Here is a 25,202-nt window from a genome sequence, read left to right as displayed (position 1 = left end):
CACCTACCGTATTACGAGTCCATTATATCCTATGGAACTCGTAATACGGTAGGTGGTATATCCGCCACTTTTGGGACGGTTTAACACCGTCCTCCAAAGTTAGAATCAGGCCCTATTTGTCCACCAGGATAGGAAAATGGTGCCATGAACTAATAGCAAAAGCAGGAAACTGGCTCCAGTCCATTGCATAAACGAATCTGCTATGCTTTCACAACCAGATTGACTCTACAGCAAAAATAAAAAGACACACAGGTTACTGCTAGTAATATTCAAGAAACGTACACGGTACTATAGATGTGGATATGTAAGTACAGCTGATTAGCTGTGGGCAGGCTGCAGTCCTAGGGGCAATGCAACCAAATTTGCTTCAGTGTGTTGCATGAAAGGGAAAGAGCAAGACAGTGCTTTCTCTCTCTCTCTCTCTCTCTATATGTATATATATATATATATATATATATATATATATATATATATATCATTTTTTTTTTTTTTTGTAAATATATATATATATTATTTTCAGCAGCCGGTGCTTCCAGGAGGTTCGACCAACTCCGAAAATAGTTAATGAAACAAACAAATGGGACGCACTCCGTAGCAGAATAATGTTGTTTATTCCTTCATATACAGTCTACAAGTTTCAACCATATCGGTCTTGTTCACGACTGTTAGTCCATCTTCAATGTTTGTAATATATACCTCTTACAAACCCCAGAGCATTCTGGATCTTGTAGTTAATGAATCATATTACAATAAAAGACAATGCAATTAAAACAAATGTTGATTAAAATAATTATTATATACTCCATAAGTCAACTAAACATATGCACTGCTTATCACCAACATCATTATGTCTCAATTAGATTTTCACTTTGCATGTAAATAAATTAATCCTCAGTGGGATCTTTCACTGATTGTCACCAACTTGTCACCACTGAGAGTTAATTTATGTGCATGTTAAGTGAAAATCTCACTGAGAGCTAATGAAGTTAGTAACAATCAGTGAAAGATCCCACTGAGGGTTAATTTATTTACATGTGAAGTAGATATATATATATATATATATATATATATATATACACATACATACATATTACTTATTGGTAGTCGCCAGTAAGTAGTTATAGAGTTTCGGGGTGATCCGTCAAGAGGGGCAGAGAAAAAGAGGGAGGTCAAAAAAAGTGCATTTCCCATTTTAATTCCCATAGGGATTTTGAACACGACTACAGCCCGAACTGCTGGACAGATTTACACAAAAGCTGGCAGAAAGGTATTTTTTGGTCCAGAAAGAATCCTTTTTGTTACTTGGTGTAATCCGTTCACTAGTTTTTGAAATATTAAAAGAAATACAAATTTGTATATCTGGAGGCACGAAGGCTATACAAATGCTCCTGATCTCATGCAGAGATCTGATTGGCTGGCAACACTTCAACCAGGAAGCGTTGGCAGCCATTTTGAGACTCGGCTGAAGCCAAAAAAGAGAAGAAAATAAGAAAAGGGGGCAGGATACTGTTAAAAGTTTTTTTTTAAATCACTGCTAAAATTGTGGCAAATCCGCAAATTTCACTGTGATTTGAAAAAAAAATAAAGTGTGGTCTCATGCGTTTGCTTTTTATTTTACTCCCGGGTGGCCAGGGGCATAGTAAAGAAATAGGAGGGGGCAAACGCCCCCCCCCCCCAGAGCTAATGAAAGCCCTAGGGACTGCAACCTCACTGGGGCACTGCTTATTAGGTATGCGGGCAGGCCGTGCACTGGGGACTGCCCCGTCTCCGGGACAAAAGTTGTTACAATACAGATCTCTCCCCCGCAGGCCCCGGGACTGCCACCTCCCTGGGGTAAATGAACTGAAATAAATGCAGGGGAGCCTGCGTGCCCTCATGCCCCGGGAACCACTATCTCCCTAGGGCAACATAGAGATCTAATAGGGGTGGTCGTGAGGACCCCCCCCCCGGCCCAGGGGACTGCCACTTCCCCGTGGCTACAATAACATATGAGAAGGGGTTCTGTCACAGATCCCTGGCCCCGGGTCCACCATCTTTCCGTGGCATTAAATTAAAGATTGAGGAGTGTGGCATGGCCTCCCTCATGGAGCCATAGATGGACCACCACCCCCAGGGCCGGCTCCTGTTACCGCCCGAGGTTCCCACCCTTGGGCTGGAGCTGTTTGCTTTTGCTAGGAGGTAGCTGACAGCTCCCACTAGGCAAAAACAAACATAACTGCACTTTCCACAAGCTGAGTTTTCATCTGTTGCCCATGAAGAGATGAAAACATTGCTCCCACAAGATGTGGGGAGCCAGCTAGGACTGTGGGGGCCTTCAGACTAGCCCCCACAGTCCTCTCCTGGCACCAAGCATTTTGCTTGTGCACCGCTTTCAATTCAATCTATGGAGAGAGCACTGTAATGGCAATAGCCTCTCCACAAAATGACTTCAAAGTGGCACACAAGCAAGATGTTTGGTTTGAATGTTATAGATAGGTTTTGAGACACAGCAGATCAGTCTCATGTCTGGCATACTGGTAAAGCTCTTATACTATCACTCAGTAGGTTGAAGGTTCAAATCCTGGTATCTCATGGCAGTGTATCTGTTTATTTACTAGTGTTTTGACTGATAAACATTCCTAATGATGGAACATTTACATCTTTTTGCCATCAAAATCTTTGGGTTGAATGTCATATCTATGTCTGGAAACTGCATAGTAAAGAGTCATTTGTGGCTTAGAAGTTAATGTCTCACACACTTACCCTGAAGGTTGAGGGTTCTAATCTAGATGTGTCAATAGTCACACTCCTGCTTTAATTACATTCTAAGTGTGATTGCACTCTTTTTACATGACAAATACAGTTTTCTTTTCAATTTGTCCTAAAATATCTCATTCCAAGTATATCGTTCATCAAAGTCTAGAAAAACACTCTTGGTGGTTATAGGGGGTTGGCCGTAACGTCCAACCTCCCCCTACACATGGCCAAAGGCTATGCGTGGCGAGGAGTTGGGTGGTTATAGGGGGTTGGCTGAAGGGCCTGGCCATAAGCCAGGCCCTGCCTCCAACCGTCACCGGGCACAGCCGAAGCCCATGCATGGCGCGGCGTTGAGTGGTTATAGGGGGTTGGATGCAGGGCCTTGCAGCAGAACATAAGGTGCCCATGCACTACTATTTACCCCACAAATTACAGCACTCATGACATCTTTGATAACATCGATGATAATACCATTGTAACATCTGCAGTAAAATTATTGATGAGATAACTGTGCATGGTGAGGGAGCAAGTTATAGTTACCTTAGGGCACGAGTTATAGTTACTTGAGATAACTCTTTAAATGTGAGCCAAATAACTATAATGTCCCTGTAACCTTTGTTTTTTAAGTGAATTTCTATGCTATTTTTTAATTATCTTTCCTAAGTATAACATTCCAGTAACCTTTGGGTTTTTAAGTGAAAAAAAAAATAATGTATATATGTATATATATATATAGAGAGAGAGAGAGAGAGAGAGATGTGTGTGTGTGTGTATGGTGCTGGCATATTTTCAGACTGCTAGCAGCATGTACACACGTATGCACCATACTTCCACGGCATGTGCGTTATATCTTGCACAGGTTTTGTAACTCAAAAAAAGTTTTCAGCTGGACAGTAAATTGTTTATCTAGACATTATGACAGTATGTATCACTTTTTTCAGTTTTCACTGGTGCGATGCTTTGATAAATCTGCACCTTTATTATGGGATGATGGAAATGGTGCCTACGAACAGTAATGAGGCAGTTCGCATCAGATAGTTTACTGAATTTTAGTATGCACACATTTTGAGGGGCAAAGCAACCTCCACCATCCTTCTCTCAAGAAATAATTGCAAAGCAAAGTCAAACCAATATCACTTTGGTAGGAAGCTCCAAACGTAGTCTAATAACAAGTTAAACTTCAAAAATGACAATGTCCAAAAATGAAGCCAAGACTCACCACAAAAATACAAAACATACGCAAGACAAACACAACAAGCAGGATTCAAGACAATTATAAACGGGCCACAAAGCAGGTAACAAAAGGGAACACTGAAATGCTGTTCCAATGTAGATGAGCCGGAAAAAAACAGAGTGAGTATTAGGTTGCAAATCCAGAGGCAAGAAATGTGAAGGAATGAGCTACATGTTTTTGCAGCTTATACAATGCTGAGAGGGAGGATTTACTTTCTACCGCTAAAGTTTCCTCAGTGCTGCCTGGACTGGTAATACCACCGGCACTGGTGAGCACATTCATATGATGCCTCATGCAGCCTGTCGGCTTCTGGATGGCAGACACTGGGATCATGGCAGAAGTTGTATCAAGAATGACAAGGCACGCCAAGTGCAGGAATGCATGACAAGCCAAAGCTATGATGCATCTTGCTCATCAGACTTGATAGAGACAAGATGTCTAGGTTACAGAGACATTCTGATGCCCAACAACAAAAACATAAGACTTTGTACTGCTGGGTTGTCATTATATAATCCACATAAAACTGAAATAGAAACGTCTAGCTAATATCTGGCAACATTGTGAATAGGTGGGCACATCCATTCGTGTAGTTTGCACCCAGGCCCATTGCATATTAGTAGTTTTCTTGTTTTCTTTTGGGTTACCTGAATGTTATGTTCTCCAAGACCCTCGGCTGGGTGTGCTCTCCTTTTCTTGTTTTAATTCATTGTTTCCTATTGTAACTACATTGACTTTCCTGCACCAGCATAAGATTGGTTCAGTTTAACTGGAATCACATGGAGGATCAGCTGTTCCCCTGTAAGACAGAGGTGCATGTCAAAATACTGTATATCCTGATGTCCCAGTTTTTTCACATACCTGGGGCAACATCTTGTTTACTGTTCCCAGGTGTGCCTTGGACCCCAGAGTTGTTTCTCTCTTGTTCTCCTGTTCCCTGTTGTGAGGCTATCTAGTGGCTAATCTTGTTACTGGGAACTGAGTGTACGTAATTTGCCTTTTCAAGAACACCAGATCTTAAAAGAACAACGTCTTTCCTCTTTCCACTGACAATGTTGGCACTGTCGGGCAAGAAGGAAAGTAACAGGGCCTGAGCTCCCACTCCCAACACGATTAATGAGGCCACACAAACGCAGGAACTCTTAGGTATCCTTCCTTGCTAGGGACAGCAGAGTGAGCATGGGGGTTGTGCTGGGGCATGGCAACGGGATCTTGGCACTGATTAGCTGGTGCGTACACTTGACAGGACAATAAATTTGGATGCGTCTTATTGAAGGTGGTACAATTTGTCCGAAAGTAATCCAAACTAAATAACGGAGTTTGATTTTAATTGTAGTGCATATGTGGATATGTATCGATTAACCTTCATAGATATATGAGGCACTAAGGCAGCTTAGTAGTGCTTTTCAACAATTAGTAATGTCCACTCCAGTAGTTGCATGGAGCGAGGGAAGGATAGTGATGGCACTTTAATGAAAAGACCGCTTTTTGCACATTATAAAAGCAATATTGAGGCGCTATCTTTCTAATTTATTCTTTATCAGTGGGCACCTAATGCTGCCTCCCTGGACAGGTCTTGTGAGTCGACAAGGCTGAGGGAAGCTCTTGAATATTTGTTTATTCTGACACAGAAAACAGGAGGAACACAAATTATAGTGTTAGTATTCATGTTTACGTATACGTTGTTCCATATGTACCAGATCCAGTACTTCTGATAAAATAAAGGACTTGATGGCATTATGGATAGAGTCCTGGAGTTCATCTCTACGAGGGTGGTTTCTTCAGGCCTCTGGGTTTCCGTCATCAACTGATTAAATTGTTCTACTTGCGCCAGGAGATTGTTTGACTCATGACCAGGTTCCAACAGCTCAAGATCCTGTTATGATGCAGGTTGTCAAACACGAGCTCACCTTGCCGCTATCAGAACTGCACACAAAGAGGAATCATTCTTTTCCTGTACTGGGTTTGCCAAAGCAATCGTATCACTTGAGGAAAACAATACCAATGCAACATCGGAGGAAACTTTATGGTATATCGTGGTGAGACACAGAAGTGTAACATGAGAAAATGTAACATGAGAAAATGTAACATGAGCTCAATAAACGGTTCAACGTTATTTGAGATCCTAATAAAATTGCACAGTGGGGTCTAAAGCCAACACGGCCACAGGCCCCTCCAGATGAAGAAGTGGACATGGAGGAAAGAGACACGACACCTGGTCCCAGCCACAGTGTGAGACAGCAAGAGCCAGAAGCACCACTACGTCGCAGACGCAGAGTCCAGGTCCAGGCAGTGGCCCAGGAGGATATAGGGGAGGCATCCATGTCTGCAGCTGAGGCATCCCTCCTATCTGGTCAGTGCCTGCAAACAAGGCTATTGAGGATTATTTCAGGGGCAATGCAGAGGATGGAGCACAATTTCACTCATGGCCTGGCAGAAGTGAACACACAGTTCACAAGACTGAATGACAATGTCAGTGACCTAACACAATCAATACACCAACTGGTGACGGAACTGGTGGCTGAGAGACAAAGTGCAAGGCGCCGTGAGCGCCAACTAGTGCAGAGATTTGACCGCATGGCAGCGTCCATTGTCCGTCTAGCGTTAAACACCACAGGCCTGTCACGACGGACCGTGAGCCTGCAGGTGGAACTGGGCCACTTTGCAGGGGATGTGGCGCGGGGACTGGGCCGCAGTAGCCACGCTGTGGACATGTTGGAGGCCACGCAGGTGGCAAGGGGCACGGCTGAGACCCCTCAGGACAGTGAGGAGGGGTCCACTATCAGCAGTGCATCTGCCACAGACACACGTGTACTGCGGAGTGGCAGTGCACATCAGGGGTCTGCTGACCCACCTGGCACGAGCCATGCTGGGCGAACAGGGAGGAGGTGTTAGGCACAAACACTGCAGGACTCATGAGGCACATGCAGTTAATGTGTCCTCATTAAGGGTGGACATGTGCAGCCCCTTAACGACAGTTCTGTTCTTTAGTTATTAGGTTCACTTATTAAAAATTTTTGTTTGATCCACTTCACAACTGGGTTCTTTGTGTGTGACATTGGTGAGTGTGGTGTCTGTTGCCATGTACCTTCCAAAGTATTGGTTTGCAATGTGGTTCTGTCTCTGTCTGCCTTGATTTGCAATGTTTCTATCCCCAGGCTGGCAATGTGGTAGCTCTTGCTCGTTATCCTCCGAATCAGGGTCTGCAGGGGTGAGATGTAGCCCACGTCTGGTGGCAATGTTGTGTAGGATTGCTCATGCGCCAATGATCTTGAATGCTGTTATTGGGGCATAGTGGAGCGCACCTCCACTTCTGTGGAGGCATCGGAATCTTGCCTTTAACAGTCCAAAGGTCCTCTCTATGACATTTCTGGTCCTCCTATGTGCACTGTTATATCGCCTCTCATTCTCATTGCTGGGTGTTAGGTACGTGGTAAGTATCCATGGTCGTAGCGCATATGCACTGTCACCTGTTTGGCAAAAATTAACAATGTTAGCAGGGCATGGATGCTTTCTACAGTGACCTGTGTGTATGGCTTCAGGGTGTCTTCAGCAATACCTAAGAGATATCCGTCTCCAAACTCCCCACGTTCTAGGCGTTGGTGTATCCCACTGTGCCCGAAAATGTAAGAGTCATGTGTACTCCCAGGAAATTTGGCTACCAAGTCAGTGATGACATAATGGGCATCACATACCACCTGGATGTTCAGTGAGTGTGTACACTTCTGACTGCGGAACAGATATTCCAGATTTGCAAGAGGGCATATTTGTATATGTGTCCCGGCTACACACCCTATTACATGTGGGAAGTTGGCAATTCTGTAGAATTCCAACTTGGTGCTGTTAATTTCTGCCTCATTCCTGGGTAGGTATATGTATCTGGACACGTGTGTGAGTATGGCATCTAGGAAACATCTGAAGAACCGTGAGAGTGCACTTTGCGATACCCCACCTGCCACAGCAATGACCCCCTGATAGCTACCCGAGGTCAAGAGGTGCAGTGAGCATAGCACTTGCACATGTGTGGGGATGGCGCTGCCGCACACAGTCTGTTGTTGAAAGCTGCGGATTGAGTAGATCAATTAATTCTAAAATTGCTGCACTGCTGAGTCTGTATTTGCCATAAATCTCCTCCTCAGTTTGTTGGAAAAGTGTCTGCTTGGTTCGGTATATCCTCTCCTGTCTCTGGTTCCTCCTCCTCCTCTGCTGGGCGGCGTGGACTCTCCTCCTCCTTGCTATCACATATATTTCCGCCATTTTGAGTAACCCAGATGCCTTCTGGGTCTCCTTTTATACTTTGGTTCTGGTTACCACCTGCTCTGATTTAGTGGTAATTTGGGTGTGCAAAATGGGCTTTTTGCGACTAGTCGCAATTTGCGAGTGGCTTTTGCATATGGTTAGCGACTCGCAAATTGCGACTTCCTATTTGTGGATCGCAAAATCAGCTCGCTATTTTTGCGAGTCGGTAATGGCTCGCATCGCAAATTGCACTATGGAAAGGGGATTTTTGCATCCCATTTCCGATTTTGCAGGGTCGCAAATTGCGATTCGGGCAATTTGCGACTCGCAAATTTTTGCTACATCTGGCCCATAGTCCTGTCCACTGTCTTTATGCCCACTGTGCCACGTCATACATCTACCAGTCATATACAGATCAGACTTGGTACTGCCCCAAGAGAAAAACTCCAGCCTGAACTGCCAGGACAGGCTCCCTATAGACAAGAGCACAACCTACCACAGATCACTCCCCCCCTTGGACCTCATTAATGATGTGCAGCTTCAGTTCAAAGGTATAGTGAACACTGGGCATACCCCTTACACAAAAAAGCAAGTGTGGATTGCCTGAATAATTCTCAGCCAGTGGTAAAAACACAGTCATGTTCCAGTTCATCATTGTCTTGCCCCGCAAGGAACTCCTCACATAGATCAGCCTCATGCAAGTCATACTCAGTCTTGCCTAAATAAGAACAATCCAGCCTGAACAGCAGAGCTAAGTTTCTTACAGTCAGGAACACTCTACTGGTTTCAGACTAATTGTGTATCATCACTGAGTTCTATGGGACAGTCAGAATGGGACCCGTCCCGGGCATAACCATTGCAATCAGAGCATCTCATATAGAAAAAAGTCATGGGTATAAACCATGAATTAATGTCACTCACTGATAAATTCTCCATTGCTTCTACTCTCCTGAACTGAGACCTAAAAAGTTCTCAGGCCTTATTCCCCATCTCACATGTCTTTGTGCTATGCAGACTGGAGTGGTCAAGTTCTACAGTTTCATAGTTGGTGCATTACGCTGCTAGAGGTGACCAAAAGGGAGAGGGTTATCTCCAGACCATCTTGCCAAATCTTCTAATGGCAAGGAAGACCAGAAGACCTTTTTGGTACCACCTGGAGAGATCAATTTGAGCAAAATGAAGGCTGGCCTTTGGAAGTCATAGAAGTCTGAGTTCTTGATGGAGCAAAGGCATTAGTGGGGGAGGCCATGGTAAGGCCAGGCATTGAACAAGTTCAATGCCTCACAAACAATAGCCAAACCATAAAAGATCACAGCAGTGGTGAGAGATAGCAATTATACTCTCCTGGGAAAAACAAGTCAAACTGGCACTTATCAAAGATTTGTTAGATTAAGAAGCTAAAGAAAAAATCATAAATAAGAAAGTTATCGGAGAAGTAGCTCTCCAACCCTAGATCAATAATCAAAAATTTACATCATAATGAATAATGAAAAGTGTATTCATTTGGTTACTAAAAACTGTATAAAATGTCTACAATCCGCTTGTGAAACAGAGGCTAAAAACTGTTAATCACCGGGTTGACTAGTGATACAAAAAACTATAGGTCACAATAAAAATAAACATATAAACATTCTAAAAATAAAAACTATGCCAATAAAACTATAAGGAAAATGTGTCAAACAATTAAAATGTATCATTTAAGTATTTTAAAACAGTATTGATACATTTAATCACTTCTCTGGTCATACTCAGATCTTGGCCAAACAACATAAAGCATACTGTCTCAATATAGGTTGTATCATTGTGTCTACCTAACAAAAGTTTAAGTGACTTTTTTCTAACCTGTTTCAGAGAAGGACAAATACAAAATATATGAATCAGGTACTCAATGGAGTTGTGAAATAATCTACACATAGGAGGATGGGTGCAAGCAGTTGACCAACTAACTCTAAACTCCCGGAAAGGTAGCAGCAAAAAAAGTAGTCAAAGAAAAACGTTTCTGTCATGCCTAACAATTGGGATATGAAAATTGGGTGTAAGGGTGCAAGTGGTATAAGAATGTCCGAGATATCTAGCACCCTCATTCCCACTAAATGATTCCAAATGACAGACACACAATAAAACCTTCATTGCTTTCTTGCCCACTGCCTTAAAAACTTGTGAAGTCTTTGCAGATATACAGAATATCCTCTAAATTCTGAGAGGCCAGCAACTAAAAATGTCACATTCACATTCAGTAATTGGCAAGTCAAATTGAGATCAAGCCTTAGCTGGACATAAGAGGTCAATTGTTAAACATGAAATATAGCCTTCAAACCTGAATTTGCATATGGCTTGGTCTAAACTAAGGTGGCATGTTGTGCAAAAAAACAACAGACTGGAACGTGATCCCTGGGTAATTACCAGGATTAATTCAAGCTGAGATTAATTCAGATATTCCACCCATCACTTTTTAGTTTACTTCAGTACAACGCCCTAAGTTTGACGGGTATAGCAAGACCACGTGGTCTTGTGCTCACTGTGACACTTAATCCAAGCTAATTCCAACTAAAGAGTCCCAACCAGAGCAAAACCGGTCTTGGGTTGCTTTTGTTGCAATTTAGGAAGCACCTGGTCTAGCAGTTCAGGCTGGTCTGTTCCTTTTGGATCAGGGTCAAGACTTAACTTTGTATGGCTGGATCCAAATTGAGGTAGTATGTTGTGCAAGATAGCAATGGACTGGGATGCGGTCCTCAGTAATTACTAGGGGCTGAGATTAATTCAAGTATTTCACCCATCACTTTTTTGCATACTCCAATGCAATGCCCTAAATGTGAGAGGTATACTCAGACCTGAGTCACATGCTTACTGTGCCACTGAAGCCATTCTACACCTGACTGGGAGCCCTGACGAGGGCAAAAGCAGTCTTGGGTTCCCTCTGTTCTTGTCCTGTGAGGACCTGGCTGGACATTTTGGAATGGGCTGCTCCTATTGGAGCAGGGTCAAGACTGATTTGCATACGCAGGGTGCATACAGAGGCCACGTGGTATTCAAAATAACGATGCACTGGGATGCTGTCCCAAGTAATTACCAGTGGCTGAGATTATTTCAAGCATTCCACCCATCTTAACTTTAGTAAATTAGTGGTAGGCGAAGACCTAATTGTACAGGCCCTATCTGGGAAAAGGGGAAATAAAGGAATTTCATCTACTAGAGCCCTAATCTCCAGTTGTGCTTGCCATTCTGTGTAACTTGGCCCTTTTCAAGGCCTTCAAACGTCTCCCATCACACAATGCTCAAAGTCCGAAATGTTTCCCATCTTAGAATGCACAAGGCACCTTCCAATTACCATAGTCGTAGCTGCGTGGTCAATCTCCACATGGTGCAAAATCTTAAAATCCAGAATGTAAGCAAATCAAGACACTGATATAAAAGTATAATCTAGAACTTCTGACCTTGAAAATGAAAAGAGTGTGTAACAGATAGGAATGTGCTGCCTGAACTGGCTTTTCACCACCATCAAGTTGAGTGTGCAAGAAGACTTAGTGCATGGATACCCAACTTATCAAATTTCTCCAAAGACACATAACAGTGGAGTGAGTATACACAACAGAAGGTCAGTCTGATTAATAAAAATCATCCCTTTCTAATGTCAGAGCTAAATTCAAATAAAAATAAAATCACCATTTGACATGATACACAGAAAGCCTACAATATCTAGTGCGAAAGAGGAGTTATTAATAGTCTTAATGATTATGTGGGTGCAAATAAACATTTACTAGTAATAAAACATCAATAGCACAATTAATCTATTCCTGATCTCTGTAGCTTGACAATGTTCACTATGGGTTTCTAAAGCAGTACAGCAGAACCTACTAAATACAGCACCAGACCTACTTTTGCATGCCCCATACCATTTTATTGATAAGGATATAATCTACAGGGCAGCACTGAGGTCAGAGCAACTTGACAAGGCCTTGATATACACAAGATATCATACTCAGTAAGGAAATGAAATTTTAAACTGGTGGATATCTTATTAATTTCTTCCAACCAGCAATATTAGAGGGTAACTGCTTAACTTTACAATCTAGTGGTTGAACAGCCACTGGATTGTTTAAAGATATTCTAGGAGCAGTGTTTTTTATCAAGTGAAATTGATGATTCTAACCAAGATGAAGCACTTTGTCACACTTTGGGATCACCTTTCTGAAGTTCAAAGTTGAGATTAGCAGTGTGCCCCTTTTAATTGAAAATCATTTAAAGGAAGCAATGACTTACCATCGTTAGGTAAGATTAGTTACTGCAGCAAACTTTAAAAAATGAATACCCCAAGAATCAAAAGCCTCAGAATGATTGCTCTGCTCAGCACATTGCGATCCTTCCAGGCATATTCTGGACAAAGTAGAAGCTCCAAAGATCTCAGACTTTTTACTTCGAATTAGCTTGTAGCCTTCCTGCTCTGGTCAGGGACCCCACAAATTATTAAAGTGGACAGGCCACACCATATTTGAGGGAAAGCTTCTTTAAGCTCATCAACCTTCTCAGCAGGAGCACTATCTAGAGCCAACACATTGAGTTGAGACGTTACATGGCCAGGTGGACTTTGAGTGAAAAGAGGCTCCTTATGAACAATCTATCACCTGATACCACAACAGTGTTACCTAATTCCTCTGCTTTGGAACCACCAACAGAATACATTGCAATTCATCTAGAAGAAGAGGAGAAGTCAAAATACATACAGGGGCTTAAGAGATGCTATAATCTTGGGGAATATATATATACCCTGAGCTCCTTTGTTGGGACAATATTTTAGTCAATAAATTATAGGAATGGGGCCCCTATCCTCCTTAGAAAAAGATGGGATAGCTATGCCAGTAGATCTTATAGTTGGATGTTGAAGATTATTCATTGACTGGTGTCTTGAATTTTTATAATGAAGACTTAAACATTATAGGGCAACATCACTCTACAAAACAGACTGAGAACCATGGTAAAAGAAATGTATGTGTGTGTGGCATATAGAAATGCTCTCTGGGCCTACTACCTCCACTTCTCCGGTTTAAGCATTGCAAAAAAGGACCCCTATAGATTTCAAAGTAAGGGCAATAAAACATTGAGCAAAGTTTTGATCCCTCTAAGCCTTACTTTATTTCTAAATGTTCTTCATGTTCTTTCTAGAAAAGAACAGCAAAGTAAATTGTTGTTCTAAGTCAAGGGAGTGAAATTAATCATCGCATAGACTAGATAAAATAACAGACGCCATCAGGCCTACCACTGGTGTAAAAGACAGACTGTTGGCTTTAACCAAGGGTAAGCCATTTGGAGAATCATCTTGTCTTAACTTACAATGCCCCAATGGCACTGGTGTTTAGACAAAATATATGAGAACAAAATATCATGAGTACAAAATATTGTTTCAAGGATATCAAGAAAAACATATTGTGAAGGTAAGCAAAGTTATACTATATATAACTCCACATATATGTACCTTGACAATATATATATATAACTTTAAGGTGTGTAGACGTGGAGTTAAGAATACCTCACCCTGGGATAATGGTATTTACCATGTGTGGTAAATACCTCACCCTATTCCTACAAACTCGGAATGACTATGACTGTGGAATGAGGCCGTATTCCATAATTCACTTGTGCTGTTATTCGTCAAGTGTTACACCAAGGGTGGCTGCATGAAACATTCATAAACATAACATTTAATAAAACAATAAACAAATAGGAGGTGGCCTCTTCAACCCTCAGCCTCTGGACTGCATGTCTGTAGCCAGCTTCCCTGTTTGCCATTAGACATGCTAAAACGTATACATGTGCCGACACCACCAGGGCTCGAGCTGTGAATGTTCGGAGGGAATATCGCACTGGTTCTCACACTGACAAGTTGGGACTCTCCGCTCTCATTATTCACCCACTAGGTGGCCATGAAGAGCACTAACACTTAGCTCGAGGCTTCTTTCGGAAATGAGGACTCCACAAAACATTGCCAAAAAAATAGATGGGGAACATCAGTGACAAAGTAAACAAGCATTTGCAATTCAATGGGTCTCACATTTGGTCGAGTTAGAGCTATTAACGTTGTAAACTCCTAACTGGACTCTTCTTGCCACATAAATTGACAATGAAAAGTAAAATAGTATCACATAAGCGAGCCGATTCAAAGTGCCAGGGCATCAGCATGAAGGAGCACACAAAAGGAAAAAGTTGCTCGCAGTCAAACGTATTGGCAAATTTGCAATTAGCCATGTAACACGGGCGATGTCCAAGGCGGTAACTAAACTGCCCCAAGGAGGGACAAACGTAAAGCATTTACCAACAAAAATAAAGGATTTTTGAAGGGCAAGCCCATGAACAAGTGGTAGTGATGGGCGTGCGGCAGGCGTGGTTAAAAGCCCAGATACATAACAACACGTCGGAAAAGTAGCGCTTGCGCGCTGCTATGCTCAACCTAAAAAATTATGGTATGACATAACTCACAGCGTGTCAGTGACTTCTGTCCTTACAACAACTCATTTAACCATAAAGTGACTTGTAGCAAAACATTTGTAACCCCTACCCCACATAACCACTATCTCAGATTATGGCATTTCAGAGCCAGCATTTTCATGATCTGAAATATTTTGTATTCATGTTTTCCCAGTTGCTAGAATATTACTGTTAATGAACTGTAAAACAAAGTATGTATCTTAAATAGATGAAAACATGCAGTGCCTTTAAACCAAATGTGCTCATTTTGTGCAGGAGTGGAATTAGCACAGTCTCCCTCCGGGTTAACTAGTCTATACATAGGACTAATGTCCCCTTATGTACGATCATAAATAAGTTACACTGATGACAGCAGTCTGGACTAAGCTAAACATTTGCCTACTGCTGCACATACATCCATATCAATAATATTCCAAACGAAAATATGTATACCCTTCTGAGACTGTTTAACTTACATGAAAAGATTTTGTTATTTTGTATGAAATATAAGCATCGGATAAACCATTTCATTATGACCATTAAGCGATCTATATTTATCCTCATACAGTAATTATAGCTCTGTGGAACGAGACACAATGAGGTCAGTGAAAGAATGAAGACCTCAAGAATCATTTATTTCCACTGAAGTCACCCAGGCTTCATTTTCACCCAATAAAATTGCAACGCAATTATCCAGGGAGTTCAAGATCCCTAAAATGCAATCACTGTCTCTTTCCTTGAGAACGCAGAGTTTTGGAAAACATAGTTTGTGCGACGCTGGTAAGTTATGCTTAAAGATGCAATGTATTTTATTAAAGACAAAACTGTGCAAAACCAGTGAGGCTGCGTATGATGCCTGTTTTTTTTATTGAGAGACCGTTATCTTTTAGTCGATACATCTGCTCAAACCTGGGTCAACTATGAGAGCATAAAATAAATCAGAAAAAAAAACAAAAGTTTTACAGATCTCAAAAACACGTCTATAATGACATGCAATATAGATGGCCGAGGAAAACGGAGAACCTATTTGCCCTTAAAATTGTTATTTCTCGCTCCTAATTCAATGGTTCAAATTTAACTGACATGAAATACAAAATATATTGGAAGTAAGCCCTGTCCTTATTTGCTAAAAAATCTGTCCAGGAGAGAGAATTGATACAAACGAGCGCTCGAATGAGCCTTTGCAATGATGCCTATTTAAAGCTACAAAGGACTATTCCAGAATATGCATCAGATAAATGTCACTTTTCCAATGACAATTCATCCAACCATCAAACAGATATTTAAAGTTGAAGTTCACGGTCTAGGAAGAAATGTATTGTGAATTTAGTTTTTTATAATATTGCTAGATCACTGGTCTTGATGCATAGCCTTGACAACCCTTAATGTCAACTATTTGTGTTATTTATGCATGAACACGTCCGGAATGTCCCTGGATGCCTAGGTGCTTTGGAGCCATGGCATTTATCAAAGCTCTGTGTACTTTTGCAATAGGGAGAGGATTTTCATCACACTTTGTGACCAGTCGCCCTCATGTCAGAGGAAAATCTTTAACTGGTATGTAAGGAAATAGGTTTAGCCCCACTTTTGGCCCCCATTTGGATTATTAGCTGCTAGTTTATCGACTCTGAGTGTGCACTGAGGCCTGCTGTCCAGAACTCAGTGGCAGTGCTCAGTCTCGTTACCAATGTTATGTCGAATTGGATGTCCCCAATTGGCAAGTACTAGGTATAAGTACCTAGTATATGGTACCCATGTACCCATGGTATGTAAGGCAGTGTGCCAACACAAGGCTGCAGCACCGGTTGTGCGACAAAGCGTGTGTGACAAAGCGAAAACATGGCCCCAAGCTTGTCAGTGCAAACTGGAAAGGCAGTGTCACACTGGCAGTTCAACTTTGCCATTACCATTAATGGCAAGGCCACTTATCGGTTAACAACATATAAGTCTGCCCTAAGGAAAGCCTATAAATCCGTAAGGCAGGGAGTTGTATTTTGTTAAGTAGGACACATATTTTTAATACGTCTTAACAGCAACACTTCCACATTGCAATTTTGCTGTGGATAAAGTTAGTAGCCTCACTGGCTAAAACAGGGCTACCGGTTGGCATTAGACTACCTAACTGGGTCATATAAATCATGGCATTAAATGTGACATGATGGACAAATTGATATTTATGTCACTTTTAAAGGCTAGCCAGATGCCACACCATACAGCAACACTGGACCAGATGTACAAAGCCATTTTGCATTTCTTAATGGTCCGAATATCTATTTCGGGCCGTTAAGAAATGCAAAATGGGCTTTTAAGGTGTACAAAGCCCTTAAGGGAATCACCAATTGTGATTTCTACCCAGTAGGAAATCGCAAATAGGGATTATCTATCTGTGATTCCTATCCAGATGTACAAAGCATTTCCTAGATGTGAATTGAGCATTTAGGAAATGCAATTACCATTGACGTCAAGTCGATGGTAGCCATGTGATATTTAACCCCTTGGGTGCCCCGGACGAGACCACCTCGTCCGGCTATGGGCCCTCCCCCAGATAGCCGCACACCCCCCTCCCCTGGGCAGAGATGGAAGGGGAATCGCTTCCCCTTCCACCCCCGCACCCCGTGACACCCCCATGGCGTCTGATGATGTCAGCACGCTTTCGCGCGCTGACCTCATCAGAGGCCTTCCCCCCGGCGCTGGAAGCTGCCGATCGAAGGAGAAATGCAAAAGTGGAGGGGGGAGAGAGGCATCAAAGGAGAGGAAAGGCCTTTCCTCTCCTTTCATGTCTCTCTGAGCATTTCTGCGGCCCGATCACGATACGATCGGGCAGCAGAAATGCCACTAGACACCAAGGAATTTAAATTTTTTTTAACATTTACTGATAAGGGAAGCGGCCCCTTGGGCAAGGGCAGCTCCCCAGGGGGGGAATTTATTTCTAGGCTATTTCTGCCCCCCCTGGGGGCAGATCAGCCTAAAATTATTAGACCGATCTGCCCCCGGGGGGGGGGGCAGAAATCCACTAGACACCAGGGATCATTTCATTTATTGTTTTTTTTTGTTTTTTTTATGTTTGGGGAGCGACCCCTTGGGCAAGGGTCGCTCCCGGGGGGGGGACAAATTATTATTAGGCCATTTCTGCCCCCTCGGGGGCAGAAACCACTAGACACCAGCTATTTTTTATTTTGTACTTGCGCATAAGAGGAGTGGCCCCTTGGGCAAGGGCCACTCCCCAGGGGGCAAATGACTTTTAGGCCATTTCTGCCCCCCCGGGGGCAGAACGGCATAAAATTATTAGGCCAATCTGCCCCCAGGGGGGGGCAGAAAACCACTAGACACCAGGGATAATTTTTTCTTTGTTTATTTTTATTTTTTTATGTTTGGGGAGTGACCCCTTGGGCAAGGGTCTCTCCCGGTGGGGGGGGCAATTATTATTAGGCCATTTCTGTCCCCCCGGGGGAAGATCGCCTATTTTTGTTAAGCCAATCTGCCCCCAAAGGGGGCAGAAACCTCTAGACACCAAGGATTGGTGTGTGTGTATGTGTGTGTTTTGTTTTGGGGGGGAAGCCCCTTGGGCAACGGTCGCCCCCCATGGGAGCACATTACTGTTGCCCATAACTGCCCCCCTTCGGGCAGATTGGCCTATTTTTGGAAGGCCAAGGGGGGCAGAAAGCCCACCAGAGACCAGGAAAGATTTTTTTTTCAAAATAAGAGGTTGGGGGTATGGCCATACACCCACCCCAAATAAATGGGGCCAAAGTTGTTCTGCCCACCAATGGGCAGACTGGGCAATTTCCCCCGATCCACACCCCAGGGGGAAAGTAAGTCTACTAGATGCCAGGGAATAAAAACAATAAAAGAAAATAGTGGGGTGGTGGCTACCAACAAGTATAGGCCTGGTTATGCCCCCACCCGAACTGAAGGGGCTAACAGTCATTCAGCTCTCCCCCGCACACTAAAACATCTTATCCCATGGCAAGCAGGAGGACATTTGATTATTTTTGGTTTTTGTTTTACATTTGGGCCATGAGAGCTTGGTAACTCTCAAAATCGTCCCACTTGGAATGGTGAGGGCTGCACTTTTTTTTTTTTACTTTGCCATGTAGTAAAATCCACAAGACCTAGACGCATCTGAAAACTAAACATCTAGTTCATTCCAGGGTGGTGTACTTCACATGCACCCCGCACCATTTCCTTACCCACAATGCCCAGCGAACCTGCAACTTTGCTGGAAAGCACACATATTTCCCACATTTTTGTGATGGAACATTCCAGAATCTGCAGGAATCCACAAAATTCCTACCACCCAGCACTGTCTCATCTATACCGATAACATTTCTGCTGGACTTGTCAGCCTAAAAACGTTTTTTTTTTCAAACTGCCCTTTTGGACCAATTTTGGTTCCCCCTCAATTTTGACGTGTTTTTGGCTCTTCCCTGTCACAAACACTTGGCCCATCCACACAAGTGAGGTACCATTTTTATCGGGATACTTGGGGGAACACTGGGTGGAAGGAAATATGTGGCTCCTCTCAAATTCCAGAACTTTCTGTCACCAAAATGTGAGGAAAAAGTGTTTTTTTTAGCCAGATTTTGAGGATTGCAAAGGATTCTGGGTAACAGAAGCTGCCCCACAAGTCACCCCATCTTTGATTCCCCTAGGTCTCTAGTTTTCAAAAATGCACAGGTTTGGTAGGTTTCCTTAGGTGGCAGCTGAGCTAGAGGCCAAAATCCATAGGTAGGCACTTTGCAAAAAACACCTCTGTTTTCTTTGAGAAAATGTGATGTGTCCACTTTGTGTTTTGGGGCATTTCCTGTCACGGGCACTAGGCTTACCCACACAAGTGAGGTACCATTTTTATCGGGAGACTTGGGGGAATGGTGGGTGGAAGGAAATTTGTGGCTCCTCTCAGATTCCAGAACTTTCTGTCACCGAAATGTGAGGAAAAAGTGGGTTTTTTTAGCCACATTTTGAGGTTTGCAAAGGATTCTGGGTAACAGAACCTGGTGAGAGCCCCACATGTCACCCAGTCTTGGATTCCCCTAGGTCTCTAGTTTTCAAAAATGCACAGGTTTGGTAGGTTTCCCTAGGTGGCGGCTGAGCTAGAGGCCAAAATCCACAGGTAGGCACTTTGCAAAAAACACCTCTGTTTTCTTTGAGAAAATTGGATGTGTCCACTTTGTGTTTTGGGGCATTTCCTGTTGCGGGCACTAGGTCTACGCACAAAAGTAAGGTACCATTTTTATTGGGAGACTTGGGGGAACGCTGGGTGAAAGGAAATTTGTGGCTCCTCTCAGATTCCAGAACTTTCTGTCAACGAAATGTGAGGAAAAATGTTTTTTTAGCCACATTTTGAGGTTTGCAAAGGATTCTGGGTAACAGAACCTGGTGAGAGCCCCACAAGTCACCCCGTCTTGGATTCCCCTAGGTCTCTAGTTTTAAAAAATGCACAGGTTTGGTAGGTTTCCCTAGGTGGCGGCTGAGCTAGAGGCCAAAATCCACAGGCAGGCACTTTGCAAAAAACACCTCTGTTTTCTTTGAGAAAATGTGATGTGTCCACTTTGTGTTTTGGGGCATTTCCTGTCACGGGCACTAGGCCTACCCACACAAGTGAGGTACCATTTTTATCGGGAGACTTGGGGGAATGCTGGGTGGAAGGAAATTAGTGGCTCCTCTCAGATTCCAGAACTTTCTGTCACCGAAATGTGAGGAAAAATTGTTTTTTTAGCCACATTTTGAGGTTTGCAAAGGATTCTGGGTAACAGAACCTGGTGAGAGCCCCAAAAGTCACCCCGTCTTGGATTCCCCTAGGTCTCTAGTTTTCAAGAATGCACAGGTTTGGTAAGTTTACCTAGGTGGCGGCTGAGCTGGAGGCCAAAATCCACAGGTAGGCACTTTGCAAAAAACACCTCTGTTTTCTTTGAGAAAATGTGATTTGTCCACTTTGTGTTTTGGGGCATTTCCTGTCTTGGGCACTAGGCCTATGCACACAAGTGAGGTACCATTTTTATTGGGAGACTTGGGGGAATGCTGGGTGGAAGGAAATTTTTGGCTCCTCTCAGATTCCAGAACTTTCTGTCACCGAAATGTGAGTAAAAAGTTTTGTTTTTTGCCACATTTTGAGGTTTGCAATGGATTCTGGGTAACAGAACCTTGTGAGAGCCCCACATGTCACCCTGTCTTGGATTCCCCTAGGTCTTTAGTTTTCAAAAATACACAGGTTTGGTAGGTTTCCCTAGGTGGCGGCTGAGCTAGAGGCCAAAATCCACAGGTAGGCACTTTGCAAAAAACACCTCTGTTTTCTTTGAGAAAATGAGATGTGTCCACTTTGTGTTTTGGGGCATTTCCTGATGCAGGCACTAGGCCTACCCACATAAGTGAGGTACCATTTTTATCGGGAGACTTGGGGGAACATAGAATAGCAAAACAAGTGTCATTGCCCCTTGTCTTTCTCTACATTTTTTCCTTCCAAATATAAGACAGTGACGTTTACAGAGAAATGCCCTGTAATTCACATGCTAGTATGGGCAACCCAGAATTCAGAGATGTGCAAATAACCACTGCTCCTCATCACCTTATCTTGTGCCCATTTCAGAAATGTTTTCTTGATACCTATTTCTCACTTTTTATATTTCACCAAATTAATTGCTGTGTGCCCGGTACACAGTGGAAACCCGTTGCCAGGTGCAGCTCCTTTATTGGCTCTGGGTCCCTAGACTTCTTGATGAACCTACAAGCCCTATATATCCCTGCAACCAGACGAGTCTAGCAGACGTAACAGTATATTGCTTTTGAAAATGTGACATTGCAGGAAAAAGTTGCAGAGTAAAACGTGGAGAATAAAGGCTGTTTTTTACCTCAATTTCAATATTTTTTGTTTCAGCTGTTATTTTATGTAGGAAAGCCTTGTAGGATCTACACAAATTACCCCTTGCTGAATTCAGAATTTTTTATACTTTTCAGAAATATTTAGCTTTCTGGGATCCAGCATTGGTTCCATACCCATTTCTGTCACTAACTGGAAGGAGGCTCAAAGCACAAAAAATAGTAAAAATAGTTCCTGAAAGCTGGGAAGATTGTGATTTTAGCACCGCAAACCCTTTGTTGATGACATTTTCACGGAAAAACCACAAGCCTTCTTTTGCAGCCCTTTTTTCCCAGTTTTAAAAAAAACCGAAATTTTCTCTGTATTTTGGCTAGCGGAGCAACCCTTGCCCAAGAGGCTGCCCCCAAACAAAACATACACACACACTAATCCCTGGTGCCTAAGTGGTTTCTGACCCCCCCCCCATAATAGAAATAGGCTGATCTGCCCCAAGGGGAGCAGAAATGGCCTGAAATAAATTTGCCTCCCCACGGGGAAGTGAACCTTGCCTAAGGGGTCGCTCCCCTTGCGTGCAATTGGCGCAAAAAAAGAAATCCCCGGTGCCTCGTGGTTTCTGTCCCCCTTGGGGGCAGATCGGCCCAATAAAAATAGACCGATCTGCCCCCAAGGGGGGCAGAAATGACCTAAAATAAATTCCCCCCCCCCTCCCCAGGGGAACAACACTTGCCTAAGGGGTCGCTCTCCGTGCGTGAAATTGACGCAAAAAAATAAAAATCCCTTGTGTCTAGTGGTTTCTGACCCCCCCGGGGGCAGATCGGCCAAATTATAATAGGCCTAAAAATATTTTTCTCTCCTGGGGGGCGACCCTTGCCCAAGGGGCCGCTCCCCTTATGCGCAAGTATAAAACAAAAAAATTCCCGGAGTCTAGTGGTTTCATAGGCCAAGTGGGGCAGAAATGGCCTAAATACAATTTTCCCCCCAGGGGAGTGACCCTTGCCTAAGGGGTCGCTCCCCATCTGTAAAACAAAAAAAATAAAAAAAATGTCTGGTGCCTAATGGTTTCTGCAAAGCATTTCTCTTCCGATCGCGCTGGAAGCTAAGCTTCCAGGGCAATGGAGGTGGCCTCTGATGAGGTCAGTGCGCAATCGCGCCCTGACGTCATCAGACGTCACTGGGGGGGATCAGGGTGGAAGGGAAAGGGCTTCCCCTGCCATCCCTGCCCTGTGGGGGTGAGAGGAAAGCCCACGGAGGGAGCGTTTTAAGCTCAGGTGCCAGGACGTAATGGTTACGTCCTCGGCACAGGAGCACTGTGCCGGCTGATGTAACCATTGCGTCCCCGGCACAGAAGAGGTTAAAGGTAACATGTGTCTTTGGCAATATCCTTGAACCATTACCTTCTGCTCAGTCTAGTTTTTGTCTTGCTACGGAGCTGAAGTTTTCTTCATTGTGCTCCCAGTTTACTTCTCTACAATTCCTATTGTGTTTTCCCAAGTGCATTTAGGAAGTTGCAGGCCTTTCCTCCACCTCAAGAAGCCACCTCTGGTTTCTTCAAGAAAGTAGCCATTGACAATTCTGCTAGTTCATCCTGCCATCACACCACCGATAGCTAATCCCAGAAAGTTGTTGTACACAGAGGAAAGCCTTTTTGTATTTTCCTGAGATAAATACAGCACTCATGGCACTCTTGACTTCAGATCACGTTACAATCGGAGAGAGGACCAATGAAGGACTGCCTACCTGCCCTTGGACCTACACAAAGAGAGGCTGCATCTTCAGAAGGACTGCACCTGCTGCAATTTGGGTTAGCAAAGATTGGACTGCCCCTGTGGGTCCTGGCTCGGGGAAATGTTGATTCCCAGCCCCAGCCCACCACAGTGACTCCAAGGATCAGTCGGCTGATGTCCTAAAAACCGTCTCCAGAGAAAAAAGAGATGAAGTTGCCTGAACCAAAAAGTTGGCAGCCACCGCAGAAGTTTTTCTGCTACCAGTTGCCATGCACCCAAGAGGACAAATATAAGATAGCCAAAAGTTGCACCTTCGTCTGCCTGAACCAGTTCCCTTTCCCCCTGTAGCTCTCTGGTAATAATAATAACAACAACAATTATAATAATAATAGTTACTATCACTGTTATTATTATTATTATTATTATTATTATTATTATTATTGTTATATAATTACTATTATTGTTGTTATCATTATTATTATTATTATTATTATTATTATTATGCTGCATTCTTTAAAAAAATCTCTTGTCATTTTATCCTTTCCCTCTAGAGCACTCTGATAATAATATAAATAATAAAAATAATATTACTCATCATGGTCATCATTATGGCTACTACTACTAATAATAATAATAATAATAATAATAATAATAATAATAATAATACCAGTTATTTTATTCCTATTCTCATTCTATGCAGGTATAATAATAATATTAATAATAATAATAATAATAATAATAATAATAATAATACCAGTTATTTTATTCATATTCTCATCCTATGCAGGTTATTTGGTTTGTTGGGGTACATGGTGGGAAGATAATTCAATGATAATTAGTTTACTTTTGTATGAATTTATTAATATTTATTGACTAACAATTATGTAAATTGTGTAATTATATATTTTTGTTACATATTAGGTGTGGGTTGTTGTGTTTGTGGGGGCATAGGTTGGGAAGTTATTAAGTAATAATTATTTAATTGATTATTAAATAGGGTAATTGTGTATACTTATTTATTTTAACTATATTTTGAGTGTGGACTTCTACGTTTGTAGGAGTACAGTGTGGACATTTAATTAAATAATGAATTAGTAACATTTTTTAATTTATAATTATTTATTACAGTTTTGAATAATCATGCAAATTGTTTAATTGCTTTTTAATTTTATATATGTAGACAATTTTCCTAATAAATGTTTTATATTTCTGGTCAACTAATATGGTTATTAAAATATGTTATGTGTTTGACTGCAGTATCTTCCCTACTGTTGCATAGACTGGAGTGGGAATAGTAAATTTTACCCTTCTGAATTTCAGCACTTTCCCCACTGTTGAATAGATTGGAGTGAAAATGGTAAATTTTACCCCCGCAAAGTCCAACACTTTCCCTACAGTTGCACGGACGAGAGTAGGAATAGTAAATTTTACCTGAGCGAAGCCCAACACTTTCCCTACTGCTGCACAGATTGTAGTGGGAATAGTACAGTTTAACCCTCCAAATGTCAGTGCTTTCTCTACTGTGGCACAGTCTGAGAGAAAATAATAAAGGTTTTACCTCTTCCAAATTCAAACACTTTCCTTACTGTTGTACAGACTGGAGTGGAAATGTGGCAATATCCAACACTTTGTCTACTGTTGCTCAGACTGGAGTGGGAATAGTACGTTTTACCCCTACAAAGTATAATGCTTTCTCTACTGTTGCACAGATTGGAGTGGGGATTGTGTATCTATTATTCCCAGACTTTAATACTTGTTTACTATTGTTTAAATGTGTGCAATATTATTATTTGATTATTTGTTTCAGTTTACATTATTTGTATATATATATATCTTTATATATGTTTTATAATATTTTAGTAATGGTTATTTTAAATATTTTGGTAAGGTATTTAATGATTTGTGTTTGAGTTGGTTGCATTGTTTATGGTTTATATATTTATATATAAATGTGTATGTTTTTATAGTAGTAAATTGGAAAAAAAATACAAAAAAA

General features: G+C 42.3%; 1 protein-coding gene across 2 annotated transcripts in view; it reads right to left on the bottom strand.

Annotated features, from left to right (window-relative positions):
* Nucleotides 1–25,202, bottom strand: part of TTLL7 (tubulin tyrosine ligase like 7) — a 950,867-nt gene that overhangs the window by 758,292 nt on the left and 167,373 nt on the right. The gene's annotated exons all lie outside the window — the stretch shown is intronic.

This window comes from Pleurodeles waltl, chromosome 4_2 (assembly GCF_031143425.1).
Source record: "Pleurodeles waltl isolate 20211129_DDA chromosome 4_2, aPleWal1.hap1.20221129, whole genome shotgun sequence".
NCBI classification, from domain to species: domain Eukaryota; kingdom Metazoa; phylum Chordata; class Amphibia; order Caudata; family Salamandridae; genus Pleurodeles; species Pleurodeles waltl.
Note: the sequence above shows the minus strand (reverse complement) of the source record. Positions and strands in the feature narration are given on the sequence as shown.